General features: G+C 35.2%; 1 protein-coding gene and 1 long non-coding RNA gene across 2 annotated transcripts in view; one reads left to right on the top strand and one right to left on the bottom strand.

The window, feature by feature from the left end:
* The window catches only part of cfap58 (cilia and flagella associated protein 58), a 196,508-nt gene that overhangs the window by 9,318 nt on the left and 170,384 nt on the right, over positions 1 to 16,806 (bottom strand). The gene's annotated exons all lie outside the window — the stretch shown is intronic.
* LOC130226105 (uncharacterized) lies at positions 4,973 to 6,676 on the top strand. The gene is made up of 4 exons (XR_008837747.1): positions 4,973 to 5,200; positions 5,654 to 5,746; positions 5,845 to 5,939; positions 6,307 to 6,676. It is a non-coding gene; the product is annotated as an uncharacterized LOC130226105 (long non-coding RNA).

Consider the following 16,806-nt stretch of genomic DNA (forward strand, 5'->3'; position numbering starts at 1 on the left):
TAAGGGCCTTTGAAGACATTTGGTTAATCAAGTGTGTGAAAATACTTAGCTAAATGCAATTAATTAAATACTGAATATGTTTTTATTCAAACAGGACAGCTAGCTTACAGCTACCCCATATATACTTTCTATAAATAGCAACAAAACATGGCGCTGAGAAAAAACCTGCCAAAAGTCTTGACATAAATCATCTAAACATTGGCTCTGCCTCAATAATAAATAGTGTCTTATAAAGCTCTAAAACTACATGAGGGAGAGTAAATGATGAGGTAATTTTCATTTTTTTGGAGTGAACTGACCCTTTAAGTTGAAATGTAACTGCTTAACTCTATTTATATGACATTCTCTGTACTGTGTGCGCCTTTAATCTCATTTAATTTGATATTTTTCTCTAAATTTAGAATACATTTCAGTATTAAAGTTTTGGTGATTAAAGGCCACCTTGTTAACCCCCTTTTCAAGATTTAAGCTGTCGTTTGTGTCTCCAGAATATGTCTGTAAAGTTTCAGCTCAAAACACCCATCATAGTATTTATTATATCTTCCAGAATATTAGAATTTTCTGCTCTGAACACAATGTAGCTGTTTTTGTTGCCTGTGCCTTTAATGCTTGTTCTCCCGCCCACCGTTCCTACATGCCTGTCAGAGTGTGCCTCTGTCTTCTGCTGCGTCAGATAAACAGCACAGTGATAGACATCTCACGTAACGTTTGTGAGAGAGTATTTGTTGTGGAGTTAATTCAGGTTTCTCTGCAATGATGAGTCACACACAATGTCGTTACAAAGTTCAGGTACACACACACACACACACACACACACACACACACACAGACAAACCCACACACACAAACAGCGCGCACATTTAACTTTGCACTGTTTTTGAACGGCAAATGTGACAGGACACACTGCTGTATGGATATCCATTATGTTAATGTACAAAATAAACCTGATTTAACGTCCACAAACCGGGATTGAAGTGTCTTCTTTTATAACTGTACTGAGAAGTGGCTGTGGTGATGAATTCTTTAACTTACTTTAATACGAGCATGCTGTTTTAAAAACTTATTAAACTTTCATTTTTGATCACATTTGATGCTGATTGATGATCACAGAGAGCCGAACAGATCTTTTAATCCCAGTTGTTTTGCGCACGTCCTGTCTTGTTGATATGATTATATGCATCACTGCGGAGACTGTCAGATGTTAATGCGTGGCTGTCAATCAATTTGGTGGGCGGGGAAACCGCACTCCTACGTCAAGTTGTGGTGGGCCTCAAAATGGGAGGGACTTGTTTCCTATTTTAACGTCAGGAAATTTAAAAAAAGAGATTTTTGGTCTTCATATCACCCCAATATGACTATGGACACACTATACCTACACACAGTTCTGTCTGAACAGCTTCCAAAAGATGATTTTCATTATAGGTGCCCTTTATTGATTTGATTATGAAAATGTTTATATGCAATTGTACATATGCTTGCTTAGAGAATGAGAACATTTGTGGCAACAGAAGTATAAGTGAATGTTACAGTTAGCATGAGGTAACATTGTATTAGCAACTGTCTGTTTATGTCTATACAAAGTCATGGGAGAAATGCGATCTCTCTTTTAGACAAAAAAGTAATTCTCTATTTTTCCAAAATTGTGCAGCTCTAATTTAAGATTCAAGTCACTTTCTGCCATTTCAATCAAGTTTGCAACAATCCTCTCTATTTTCCTCTCAACTAAATCTCGTGTTTCTGTGTGTCGTGTGTAAGCAAATCTTCCCTCAGATGAAATATCTGAAACTGATCCCACTTTAAATGAAGTTCACAGAGACGTCAAACAGATCTCCAAAGTCCAGGCAAACAGCCAAACAAATGATTCCTCTTTGAACATCATTGGGCACGTTTCCATCTACTATCAACCCGAATGCTAATGTAATCAATGTCAATGTCGGATAGACATTGAAAGCTGCCGTCTGTGGAATGTAATTTCTCCACACTGCTCAACGGAGGATCATTTGCATTATGTTTTGGCACACAAAAAAAAAAAACATCGGAGATAACTGGAGGTTGTTCCAGACAGACAAAAACATCTCGCCATCTTTCACTTAATCTCGCTCAACTCATTTTCCTCCCCCGCGCGTCTCCCATGAGACCGCGCTCTTTATTGTAATGGCCTAAAAGAGGCTCCAGCCCCATCCGTGAGTCAGCAGATCGCTAGAACAGTCTTTTCTGTAAACTACTCCTTAACCACAATACTTGGCTAAATACCAAGGTTCCTCCCTAATTAAAGTGCAAAATGCTGCTTTTCAATCCGAAGAAAGCAATGACAGCAGATACAGAATGAATCACCTTAATGCCATGTAAGAGGACAGATTCCCCCAGCTGAGGCTGCTTCCTCTCAAGGTTTTTCCATCCATTACCTAAACATCTTATGGATTTTTTTAACCTTGCCACAGTTGCCTTAGCCACAGATTTTTGTTTTTTAAAGGGTAACGAAACATCAAAATAAATTTTTTGAGTTGTTGACAGTCATATATGTGTTGCACAGTGCTAAAAACATTATTAGGACACATATATTTCACAAAAAAAGTGAAAATTGGTTGTTTTTGCGTTATTTCGAGCAAATTCATTCTTCCGGTTTAATAAATTTTGGAGCTGTGTGTAGACTGGATGTCTGTACCGGCGGGTACAATGTGACGTCTTTGAGCTTTCAGCATTAATTCATGAGAAAGGCTTCGAAGACTTTCCAGACCAGCACGCTCTAAGGTGTCTAAGGTGCAACATCATTAGTATGCATGATAGCTGGGAAGACTATTTTTAGGCTGTTTTAACCTGTTACAGTGTTCAGACGGCAGAGAGACGCCACATTGTGTTGACAACCGTAATTAAAACAAGTGGAAGAAGAATTGTTTGGAGACATGGGTCATCAGTGTTGCGTTTATAAATGTGCTGCAACGAAGGTTTTGTTTTCAATTCCCCGCTATGAGAGCGCAGCTGGACTCATGTGTGGATTACAGTGATCTACTAACATGCGAAAAAATACGTTTGTAAGGAACATGTTTTACACGAGAGCTTTTCGTATCTGGAAATGATAAAATTCGGATTTGCCACTTTTAAAAAAGACGTGGCTCCAGTTTGTGTTGATTGTCCTGTCTTTACAGATTTGGTAAGTGTGCAATAAATGTTCGCTGTTTATGTTTATTTAGATGGCAAAGTTAGTACAGTACAGTACGTTAATATCACTACAGTATCATGGACTGAAAGATCCACTGTAAATGCTGCTCTCTGAATGTAAACATGTAAACACCAGTTCATGGCCCTTTAAGTATAATACAGTGATATAAAGCCCTCGCCTGATTTTTACCACGTTTTCAGATTTTACCACATTCTCACCCTGTTATTTCCTGTTTGTTTAATTTTTGGTTCCTGTTTTTGTTTTACCCAATTTCTGTAACCGTTCTTCTCTGGTACTTTAGGTATAGTACGGTGATATGAAACATGTTGATTGCGTAAATGTGCTATATAAATACACTAGGCATGGGACGATAACCGGTTTCAAGCTTTACTGCAGTTTGAAAAAGTCAAGGTTTTAAACAACCTAGGCTCATTCTGAAAACATACTGCTAAATACATTTCTGGAAATAACAAAATACGTGCCAGGAGGTACATTTCTTTGCAGTTTTTGTTTTAGCAAATCCACCGGAGGCCGCTGTGTATGCTTTTTCAGATATCAAATTTCTCTGGAGCATACCATTCGCACATGCTCTTCTAATGTAAATCCACCAGAGGCTGCTGTCGACTGACTGACTGAACGACTGGCCAATCGACTGACCCATCTACCTCCTTTCCTAAACCCAACCAATAGTGTTTTCAAAAGCACCGACTGACCTGCCCACTCACTACCCTAAACGTAACTGACCGTTTTAAAAAGCAATCCAGAAAAAGAAAACCACTCGCTTGATTTTTACCACGGTTTTCAGATTTTACCACATTCTCACCCTGTTATTAAATTGTTTGTTTTATTTTTGGCTTCTGTTTTTGTCTTACAAGCTTTCTGGAACCGTTCTTTACCGGACTGGAACCCTGTCGTCGTGGTCAATTCCTCTCTGCATCTCAAGTCCACCGACATACTTGACGATCTACTGGACAAACTGGTAACAGCGGGAAAGCCGTCCATAGGGAGGTAAGTAGTCAGTTGATAAGCGTGAAAAGGAACGGTATCATACCGCCCCGTAGTCGTCGTTTTAAAGATGAAATGCAGCCATACATACTTCTGGCTACATAATTCACGTTCTCCAGAAATGTGTGTAGGGCTACGCTTTCAGAATGAGCCTATGTTGGTTTTAAAACCTCTCATTTTTTTACGGAAATCTGTGTTAGTGAAACGAATGAAGACATCTTAATAATTTAGCCTGACATGCTTACTATTCCAAAATATTTTAAATGTTTCCTGAAATAATTTTTTTTGTTCAATGAGGAAAAAAGTTTAAATGTAAAAATAACATATTTTAGAAGAGTAATCACAATACCGTCATACTGTAAAATAAACATATTTTTAACCAAGGTTATCATACGGTCAGAATCTCATACTGACCCATGCCTAAAATACACATTTATTTACCTAATCCTAATGAATAGTCCAATGAAAGTCCTAATGAAATAAACTGCAACTGATCTGCATCTAGATTAAAAAATGAGAGGGCTATATATATATATATATATATATATACTGTATATAAAAAAGGTCAATCTCAAGTGGCATGATCAGCACTGCTCCTGTATGGTTAAATAAGCATCAAAGTAACGTTAAACAAACAGGACAAAGCAGGTCCAAATGGATCCAGACACACTGTAAAAAATGAATCTTGAGGGTTGTAATTTTCATTAAAAAAATTAATGAGGTCATTAAAAATAATGAGCATATTTTCTTTAAAAAATTGATATTCTGGATTTATTATAAAATATTAAGAAGATTTCGCTAATATAACTAAGATTTAAATTTTACTTATTTTTTTAAGCAAACTAGTGCAATTACTAAGCTTAATTTGAGAAACCAGTTAAGCTAATAAAATTGAGGAAAGATGGCTTCACGTTTATTTTAAGAAAATTCACTCAATTATGTGGATTTGATTGAGATGTTTGCATTTGAATCTCAACAACGGCAGTGATCAGACGACATTTTGAAGGAGCAGATCAACAGCGAGCATGTTAAGAGGTAAGCATTAACAGTTTATCATTTTATTGTCTTAAATAACCTAAGCTCTTTCAGGAAAGACACATGCTGTTCAAGCTTGTTCAGGAGCTTAGTTTTTGCCATATGATGTATATAGGGATACACAGGTATCTTTAACCACCCATTCCTATTTGAAATTGATTTGCTTCAATATTCATTCTGAATTATATAATGAAGTTGAACAAATTATTTGCATTGTAATATTTAACAGCAATGATCAGGCAACAGTTAAGCAGATGAACAACAGTGAGCTTGTTAAGTGGTAAATCTAAGCTAAGCTAAGCTAAGTTAGCTAGCTATTCAATGGGGTTTATGTACAGCTAGTGCTTTTCCATTTCATAAGGTTCCTTTTACAGCATTGCTGATGTAATGTAATGAACTGTTTATATATAATACTGTACATAAATACTAATATTTGTTTGCTTCATTTTTCAGTTTAATGAAGAAAACTTTCGCAGTGTTTTCCCACTAAAGAGGAGCAGTTTATTGAGGCAGATTTTGATAAAGAGAATGGGTGCCATACATCAGGTATTTTTAATAATGTTATTTGTGTATTATTATTATTATTATTATTATTATTATTATTATTATTATTATTACTAATTTCTACACTTTTTTTGCATCAGACCTCACATTAAATCAGGGATGAAACGAGAGATGTCGTCCTCTGTTGCTGGTCTATCTGTATGAATAAGAGGAAGAGCTCATCCAGGAGTGCAATGTAAGTGTCTCAAACTGTTTCAGATATTTATGATCTTCCGAAAACTGCATTTTATATTTTTGCATGCTTACAAAAAAATATATAGCTCAAGCATTACACTGTTGAATGCACTATTCCTTGTATAAACATGGTATGTTTTTATAAATGTCTGTACACTAGTATACATTTAAACACCATTATAAGTCAAAATACTTGTGTATTTGTGTCAGTCAGCAACATCTACTCAAACATTATGAAGAATTACTGTTCACAGATATAAAAAGAAATGGTTTATTTCATTAATATATTTCCTTAATGTGTTTTAGTAAACATTTGAAATGTACAACTGCATAATTTCATTATAATAAACGTAATGTTTATTTTACAGTGTGGGAATGCACAGAGAATTGCTGTCTGTCAGAGGGATGACCAACCATGAGGACTTCTGCATTGTCTTGGAGGATAAGTGAGTCATGGCTAGCCTGGAAAATCTAGAATCGCTGAACTGGATTTATACAAATATTCCACAAATTAAAATCACTTACAAAGAAATGAATATTAAGTTTGCAATACACAAATTCTGTCAAATATTGTCTAAAATGTGACTATTCCTACAAAGGAAAGTTGACAGGTCAGTTTTTTCCATGACATGGATAAAGGAATTTTTATCAGAGATTAGCATTGCTGTAAATTTTATATAGATTTGTTTAACATATTGTACCATTTTGTTATCAGTGTAACATGTAATAAAATGATATTTGGCCTAAGTGTATTGTGTATGTTTTTCATTATACATTATATATTTTACATTTTATGAATGAGTAATTTTCAGTAATAAATTTGAGTAAATGGTGATTTATTTGCATATATTATAAAAGCACATTCTACTAATAATATTAAAATCATCATCTATCACTTAAAAAAACTAGTAATTTTCACATGATTCTTTCAAGTGGTTTTCGTTAAAAAAAATGAATATGAGTAAATGGTGGTGGATTTGCTTAAATTATAAAAGCACATTCCGCTAATAATATTAAAATCTTCATTTATCACTCAAAACATTTAGCAATTTTCACATGATTCATTCAAGTGGTTTTTGCTAAAAAAATCAAGTCTTAAAATTTACTTAAAAATAATACGTGCAATAGTGTTACCACAATTTTTTTTTGTAAATAGCACATAAGATTTTTTACAGTGCAGTCATTTTTATGAGAAAAATAACTTTATATTATGAGAAAGTCAATATTTTGAGAAAATAAATACAAATGAATATTATGAGACAGCTTCTTATAATTATGATATGTTAAGTCATTAGAAAGCATATCATTCAAGTAAGTCATTAGTATGAGAGTTTTTCATTATTATGACTTGCAAATTATTATTATTGTTATTATTATTATTTTATTTTTTATTTAATAATGGAAATTAGTATGTTTTAACCAACTAACTTACAAAAAAAAGAGAAAAAAAATGTTCGCTCACGCATGGGTTTACAACACGCTTGTTGGCTCCCATTTAAATATCTGCATTCCAGATTTCTTGACCAGATTTCTTGCGGCGTGAGAATAAACTTCCGAATAAAACACAGTAGCGGTCAGTAACTCTGGTGTAATTTGAATGGGAGCGGGTGCCATTCAATATAGCATTCCTGAGACCCAACATTTTTTCGGAACAGCCTATCTGTGATTTCCTCATTCCTATTGAGCACCAGTACAGCTCTCTCATTAGAGAAAGTGTACAGTTAACGATACACTGATTCAAATTATAGAGATGGAGTAAGTCTCCAATTGATGATTCACTGATTCAAATGATCTCATCAGAGAAAGTCTCCAATTAACCATTCACTGATTCAAGTGGTCTGGTTGGAATGAGTCTCTGACTGATGACTCAAATGATCCGATCAAATTGAATCAAACGATGTAGATGGAGCCTACAGTTAGCGATTCAATAGATGTGCAAGTTTTAATCTATATTTAAAATAGGTCGAGATACCAAAAAACATTTTCTGCACGTTCTGGCATTCAAAATCAGATATTTCAGTGTTCATCTAGGAGAAATAAACTCGTTTCCCATTCTAATGATGCAAAGATAATTATTTATAACAAACATGGCAACATTCCATTAAAATAAGCCTTCATGGTGATTAGGTTGTGGGTTTTAATTATTGTTTTCTATCTGCTTCTTGACCCAATAATCATGTCAAGCATTACTTTAACGCATCTCATGTGCACATGAATGATTTCTAAAGTTAAACATTGAATCAACACATTAAAATATTACGTCCATTTACACTTCAGCAGTACTAAAACAGAGCTATTGGGTGGCACTATTTGGAGAGCCACTCCCAGTGCATGTCAGCTGAACTATCACTCTTTCTAATTAAGAAAATAGTGTTTTTAATAAACATGAAATATGAGTTTAAAGGGTTTTATTACAGCTAAAAAGTCTAAGGAATTGCTAATAATTTAATCAGTAATACTTTACAATAAGGTTGTATTAGATGAAGTTAGTTACTGGATTTTCTTACAAGAACAACCAATAAACAATACATTTAATACAGTATTTATTCATATGTGTTAATGTTAGCTAATGAGAATACAGTTGTTCATCATTAGTTCATGACATGACAACATTTTTTTTTCTCTTGAATTATGCACATTCGTGTTTTATGTTACATATAATGTTGATAAATAATGTTTATTGCGTCACTTTAATTTAATGTGTGTTACCATGATGGTGTTTAGTAGCTTGTGGAAAAAGCTGTTTGTTCATCATATGACTTTCTCATCTTCTCATCTCATTTATTTGTTACAAGGTTGTGTTTTTATTCACTGCAAACATTTTTGTTGTTGTTTCAACTTAAAAAGTAAGCTGATTAAATACTGAAGTTGTTTTAACTCAAGTTGAGAGGACTTAATAATTCAAGTGCAATGGACGTGGTGTAAGTTTAGTTAACTTAAATAGATCAGTTGTTGTAATTAAGAATAATGTTGATAGCATAATTCAAGTTTAATGGACATGGTTTAAGTTTAGTGAACCTAAATACTGAAGTTGTCTTAACTCATGTTAAAGTTGAGAGGACTTAATAACACAAGTTTAATGAACATGGTGTAAGTTTAGTTAACTTAAATAGATAAGTTGTTGTAATTAGGAATGATGTTGATATGATAATTCAAGTTTAATGGACATGGTTTACGTTTAGTGAACTTAAATATTGAAGTTGTCTTAACTCAAGTTAAGAGACTTAATAATTCAAGTGTAATCGACGTGATGTAAGTTTAGTTAACCTAAATAGATAAGTTGTTTTAATTAGGAATTATGTTGATATGATAATTTAAGCTTAATGGACATGGTTTACGCAAAGTGAACTTAAATATTGAAGTTGTCTTAACTCAAGTTGATTGGACTTAATAATACATTATGTACTTTTGTATTTGAATGAGCCACGCTGGATGCGTCCGTTGAACTGTTATGCAAATAAACTTGCCATGCCATCACTTCCTGACTGAAATCCGATATGAAGTGGGTCTTTTATGAATCAATAATTTTATTCTCTTAAAGGATTTCAATAAGTTGACAAATACTTGATGTTCATTAATTTATTTACTTTCCTTTAGCTTAGTCCCTGATTTATCAGGGTCTGCCACAGTGGAATGAACCACCAACTACTCTGGCATGTGTGTTGTTGTTGTTTTTTTTTTTGTTTTTTTTTTTTTTTTAAGCAGCGGATACCCTTCCAGCCCCAACCCAGCAATGTGCTGGGAAGTGCATCAATACATTCACTCATTCACACACTCTTTCAGTCTAATAGGTTCAGTCAAGTAAAATTTTGATATACAAGTTATATCAACACATTCAATCTTGATACGTTATCTTAACTCAGAGTATTAAGTTTCATTTTGTTAGATGTTAGTACACTGCAAGAAAAAACACAAAAACAAAACATAACGGGTTGCTTTGAATTTTTAAGCTGAATCAAATCAACCTTATGAGTCCATTGGACTTATATTAAAATAACTTAAAACTGCTTGCATAACTTACAAAATTAAGTGAGAACATGATTAACATAGATTAATAAGTTACTATGAATTAAAACATTCGCTGTCGTGACTAATTGTTTATATAATTTTTTATAGTGTACTTCAAAACAATGACAAGGAAAATTACTCAAATACTGTAAATTACCATAAAATTTAGATTTTCTTTACGTTCCTATCATATTCATAATGGTTACATTTCGACAACCACAGCTGCTAATTTTTTTACCTTAAATTTCTGACTTTTTTTTACAGTGTATGATTAATAAACACTGTACAAGTATTGTTCATTATTAGTAAACACCTAATGTAACCTTACTGTAAATTGTGACCATTTCATCTTGTGTCTACACTGTGAAATCAATATGAAATCCAAAAAAAAGTTCCCACAGAAGGTCCAGTACTTCCATTTTGGAAACTTCCAAAAATGTTTGGCAGCTATAAGTCTTAAAGCGCATAAATTGTCAATGGAAACTGACTTTGCTCTCCACCAAACAACCACAAGATATTTCCAGTCAGTAAGAGCTCACTCAACTATAAGCCAAGAAGTTCTTCCTGAAGGAGTGTATTTGCATATTGGCTTATATGCACGCTGAGTGTTTGTGCACCTTGTCACGCTTGATCAACTCTCATTACTGCCTCTTGTTTGCATCACACCTCGTAAACATGGCCACCGATGCCGCCCGTCTCACTCGCTACCCAGAATGCAATAATCCACATGTCCTCATTTGCATGCAATTTATTGTGAACTTGTCAGCGACGCTGGTCTCCTCCTGTCTGTTCTGTCGTTTCACAGCGAAGGCATCAAGACACCATCGCTCATCGCACGTCATCCGAATCAGAGAATTTACAAACCAAGCCAGCTGTGATTACATTTCGCGTAAAGCCAAAATGGAGTCTGAAAATGAATGATTTGATGACAGACGGCATTAAAGGCCCAGTCAGAAAGCTGGAGATGTTTAAAGCGATTTGTTTGCTTTGCAGTGGTTAGTGAAATATTGATGGCTTGCAATAAAATGCTGTCTAGAGACGTAGAGCGGTTAATTGACACCGCCGGTTTATTCCTGCAAGTCGATTTCAAACCAACCGCTGTGCTTTAATTTGAAATAAATCATTGGGTTGTATTGCATAACTCTCCCAAAAACCTGAAAATGATTTCAAAAGAATGAATAACTGAGCGCCATAAAGCATAACATTTAGGACATCAAGCGTTGGCATTCAAATATATTTTTAATTGCCATCGATTTCTTGTTTTCTGACATTTTAAACGGCCTTCATTTATACAACAGAAAATTCAAGGTCTTTTTCGATGTGCGTTCTCTGTTAGGCTTTAATCAATCGATATGTTGAAAGGAGCTTATAATGTGCTTTCCCTTGGAGAATGGAAGGAAGCAAACACTGTTTATTTGCTTTGGTCCTCACATGTTCTTTACAGTTCTATAAATGTACTGTGAAAAACAAAAATCGATTGACTATTAATCCCGTGTGTGGTACTGCGGTTCAATAGGAAACTTGGACGCTTAGCAACCAACAACCTTTCAAAAATGATTTGTTTTGTACTTAAATGTCCAAACTTGAGTTCTCCAGCAATGCTAAGAATCCATTCAGAAAAAATAATAAACTCATGATGCTGACATGATACAATAATATTCCCGTAGGAAGTTATTCAATTAGCTACACAAAAAATCAACCAATAATCACAACAATCACAAGAGCATGGGGGTGAGCTCCTAAAGAAGTAACACAATCAATCACAAGAGCATGTGGGTGAGCTCCTAAAGAAGTAACACAACCAATCACAAGAGCATGGGGGTGAGCTCTTAAATAAGTAACACAACCAATCACAAGAGCATGGGGGTGAGCTCTCAAATAAGTAACACAACCAATCACAAGAGCATGGGGGTGAGCTCCTAAAGAAGTAACACAACCAATAACAAGAGCATGGGGGTGAGCTCTTAAACAAGTAACACAACCAATCACTAGAACATGTGGGTGAGCCCTTAAACAAGAAACACAACCAATCACAGGAGCAACTGGGCGAGCTCTTAAAGAAGTAACACAACCAATCACAAGAGTATGTGGGCGAGCTCTTAAACAAAAACACAACCAATCACAGGAGCATGTGGGTCGGCTCTTTCTGTAAGAGGTCTTTTAAAAATCATAGCCAATCAGAAGAGTGTGTGGCCAGGCACCTTTCTGTAAGAAGTCAATTAAAAAAGCATAGCCAATCAGAAGAGTGTGTGGGCTGGCTTTCTCTGTAAGATGTCAATAAAAAATCATAGCCAATCAGAGGAGTGTGTGGGCGGGCTCTCTTTTGTAAGTAATCATTAAAAAATCATAGCCAATCAGAGGAGTGTGTGGGCGGGCTCTCTTTTGTGAGTAATCATTAAAAAATCATAGCCAATCAGAGGAGTGTGTTGGCGGGCTCTCTGTAAGAAATCAATCAAAAATTTTAGCCAATCAGAAGAGTGTGTAGGCAGGATCTCTAGGTAAGAAGTCAATCGAAAAGAATTACCAATGAGAAGAGTGTGTTAAATGTACTGTAAGAAGTCATTTAAACATCATAGTCAATCAGAAGAGCATGAGAGCGGGTTCTCTCTGTGAGCAGACAATCAAGTATTACAGCCAATTACAAGAGCATGTTGATAGGCTCAATTTTTAAATGGTTGGTCTAGAACCACAGCCAATCAGCCCTCACGATGAAATGAAAGATTCTATAAAGTAATTCAGAAAGATGCAGTCTTTTTAACATTATTTAATGTACATAATAAAAGAACGGTACCATCTTTGACATGAAATGCTCACACCAGATATTTTGTTTGTTTGTTTGTTTGTTTAAATAATTGTATTTCACTGAGGAGATGTTTCGTCTCGGAGTGCAACTTCATGTTTAAAAAATTAATTGCATCACAAAATGTAATGATACTGCACAATAATACATTTAAAATGCATTTTATAAGTACTATACTAAGTCACAGTACTACTACTACTACTAGTACATTTACTACATAGAAAAGAAAATGCTGACTTAAGGCTGATTTACTTCTGCGTCAAGTGCACGCGTATGCGACGGTGCGGCCTCCGCGTGGACGCATAGCCCTCGCCGCGGCCGTCGGCGTCACTGACGCGCACCTCTCAAAAAATATAACTACACATCGCAACGTCACATAGCGCAAGCTCTGTGAAGCGGTGACGAGTGAGGGCGGGACCGAGAGCCGCACGAGCCCGATCGAGCAAGTGTTTACGAGTGTGGTGTCCCGTGAAGGAGCTCCGGGTGGAAAGTTTTGTGTGTACCTCATGGTTAAAGTTGTTGCACGTCCACCGGTTCCTGCGTCAAAATGAGCGAGTTTGAGCCACTTGTACTATAAGGAAGTGTTCAGAAAAAACAAAACACCAGCGAAGAATTTCGACACAGAGGAACATGAACACCTCACTGCCAACTAGCGTTTCGGAAGTGTTATTGCAGAGAAACAGAAACAGCGCGCAGAAGTGAATGCACAGCTACGCGCGTTGCATGCGCCGTGGGTCATGCCGATCACTTGACGCAGAAGTATAAACCAGGCTTTAAGGGACATAAGAAAGCTTTTTGGAAATTATTATTATTTATAAATAAATAAATAACAACAACAATACTAACAATACAACTACTACTACTAATAATTGTTATTATTAATATTAATATTAGTGAAAACTGTTATTTTACATAATAATAATAGAATGTGACACATTGGTCCATCATGAAGGTGGATTACTAGTGATCAAAACAATGAAAAAAGATTCTATACGTCAGATGTAGAAATTCTTCAAAATACACACAAATTGGAAGATATCAGCTTTAATTTAAAAAAAAATATTAATAAACAATTATTTATGTCTGTAGTAGTTGTCTAGCTATAATGGCACAGCTCACCAAGTCTTCATGTTTACAAGTACACTTTGTACATGCAGCCAAGGTGTATAAAAAAAAAACACCACCACTATTGTGTAGTTAAATCAGTTAATCCAAATGTCCTGAGCGAGCCAAAATGGCTTCCGGAGTTTTGAAGCAGATGGAGCCAGTTACTACACCTCAGTGGAGCAGAACCACACAAGCAGAGAGAACAGAAAGGGCTGGTCGAGATTAAGTTTTAAATGGTGTGTGAGCACATCTGAAAAGCGAAGGAGAGAAAATGAAAAAAAAAGAGGGAGACAAAAAGAAATTTAATGGAAAACAATAGCATGAAGCATAAAAGCCTTTAAGTGAAAGATGGAGAATAAAACCCAACAGGACAAGAAGAAACAGAGAGCAGTAAACACACTCGAAGCTCTGAAAACAAAAACAAAGTGGCTTTACCTTCTACTCTCTGTGCTGACAGATTATCTGATAGCGGGGAAAAAGGCCGGGGCAGCTATTTTTAATCTAAAATTAATTATGGGAATTTCATTTGCTCTTGAAAGCAACCGTGCAGTCATTAACATTAGGAGCAAAATTACACAGCGCCGCTCTTTTGATCAGAAAGAGACCGCTATTAAGAACAAAGAGAGTGTGATTCGTTTACTTTATAGTGCCATTGTTGATTCTTTGAAATGCCATTCACAACATGCCCATTGGAATTTAAACCTTTTTTACATTCACCGAAAGTTAACATATCAGTGTGTAAAAGTATTATTCAGACTGTAAATTTAACATCACTGATGCCCTTATAGCCCTAAAAAAAACAACTTAAACAAATAACAAACATTGAAGTTAATTTTGAATTAATTTCATGTAAACACCTTTAAACTAACATACCATTACTCTGTGATGATGCCAAATGTAGGCATGGCTTAGATATCTTCTTGAATCGATTATTTTCCCTTCTGATGTTGTTGTTTTCACAGATCAAATTTCTGTTCTGTTTTCAAAGCCAGAAATCTTTGAACTAAAACATACTTTACTGATTTATAGTAGGAACTGAAGTTGTAACTGTATTGTTAGAAAGCTTTAGCATTGGTTCAACAAAGCCACAAGTATCAGGATATTTTTGGCATGACTTAACATGTTAGCATGTTTCAAGCATGCTTAACACATTGTTAAAACGAATTAGTCTGATAGTAATAAGCTGCATCCCAAATCGCATACTTATGCACTATTCTATGCCATTTTGTAGTATAAATAGTGTTAGTAGTGCGTTCACACTGAAAACTCTAAAAATAATAAGTGCACTTTAATTACCCGGATGATGCACTCATTCAGCCGGTAAAATGAAGTGTGGGCTGTTGGACACTTCACGCACTCAACGACTGCAGCTTTGCTCATGTAGCGGAAGGGGCGGAGCTATTGGGCAGACATGTTGGATAACTTTATTTATTTTGGATGGTGAAAGCAAAATACTCCTACGAGAGTGATTATAGCGCCTCTCGATGGTGAATGCGTTTATACTCATGGCAGGTATTTTTTGATAGTTTGGTCATTTATTTTACTGATTTGGCAACCGTCAAACGTCATCAGGGAAACGGTTTGAATTTCCGCTTAGTAAAAAAACATTAGTGCTCCATTTGGGACGACACCACATACATGTACTATGCTCTTGAGTGTGTAAGTGCATAAGTACATAATGCATGAGTGCATAGTGTATTGTGTGCGATTTGAGACACAGCTATAGTTTCTAACATGTAGTAACATGCTAAAATCATATGCTAGCAGGTTTCTAGCACACATTATCATGTTCCTAACATTTTTAGCATGAATTAAAAAAAGGTACACGGTGGTACAGATAATGCTCCTTGAGGAACAGTTTTGTACCTTTGTAAAAGTTGTACCTTATATGGTACAGAAAAGAGCTCTATTGCTCAGCACCTTTTATGGTACAACAGAAATGGAAGTACACAATTGTTCTCATAAAAAGGTACATAAGTGTTGGACAACTTCTTTATTACAATATCTAAGAAAATAAATATTACTGGAAAGGCAGTGATTTATGAATAATTTCCAAATTAAAGCATGAATCATAATTTAAAAGCAAATGTTTAAAGAGACTCATAAACTCATAAAGTAGTGATGACTTCATGAATTTTTTCAGTGATAAAATAGAAGGCTTTAGACGGAAAATAGAAGATGTTAAACTTTCTGCACCACCTTGTACTTCAGATCCAGTAAACATTCCACTGAATCTAAATAACCTACAGTGCGTCAAAATCATAGAACAGGAAGAGCTAGATCAAATTATAAATAGTTCTAAACCAGCTATGTGTATGTTGGACCCAATTCCAACAAAATTTATGAAAGAATTACTATTTGTTATAGGAGAACCTCTTCTTAACGTTATCAACTCTTCTTTATCTTCAGGCCATGATCCAAATCCTAACAAGCTAGCGGTTATTAAGCCTATTATTAAGAAACCACAACTGGACTCCAGCAACTTAGCTAATTATAGGCCTATTTATGTCTAAAATACTAGAAAAAATTGTTTCTGCCCAATTATGCTCCTTTCTGACAAAGAACAATGTTTTTGAAGTGTTTCAGTCTCATCACAGTACAGAAACCGCATTAGTAAAAATAACCAACGATTTACAATAAAATAGCAGCTCGCTATTAGTTTCACTCGATTTTAGGCATTTGACACCATTGACCACGGTATCCTCATTAATCGCTTAAATTCCAGGTACAGGCTTTACAATGGTTTAAGTCATACTTCGCTGACCTTTACCAGTTTGTGAATATTAATGGACAGCCTTCACAAGTCAGCCCAGTAAAGTATGGGGTGCCTCAAGGATCAGTTTTAGGTCCTTTGCTGTTTACAATATACATGCTACCCCTGGGTGACATTATTAGAAGAGATGGGATCAGCATTCACTGCTATGCAGATGATACTCAGTTACATATTTCAACT

The sequence above is a fragment of the Danio aesculapii genome, chromosome 1 (assembly GCF_903798145.1).
Source record: "Danio aesculapii chromosome 1, fDanAes4.1, whole genome shotgun sequence".
NCBI lineage: Eukaryota > Metazoa > Chordata > Actinopteri > Cypriniformes > Danionidae > Danio > Danio aesculapii.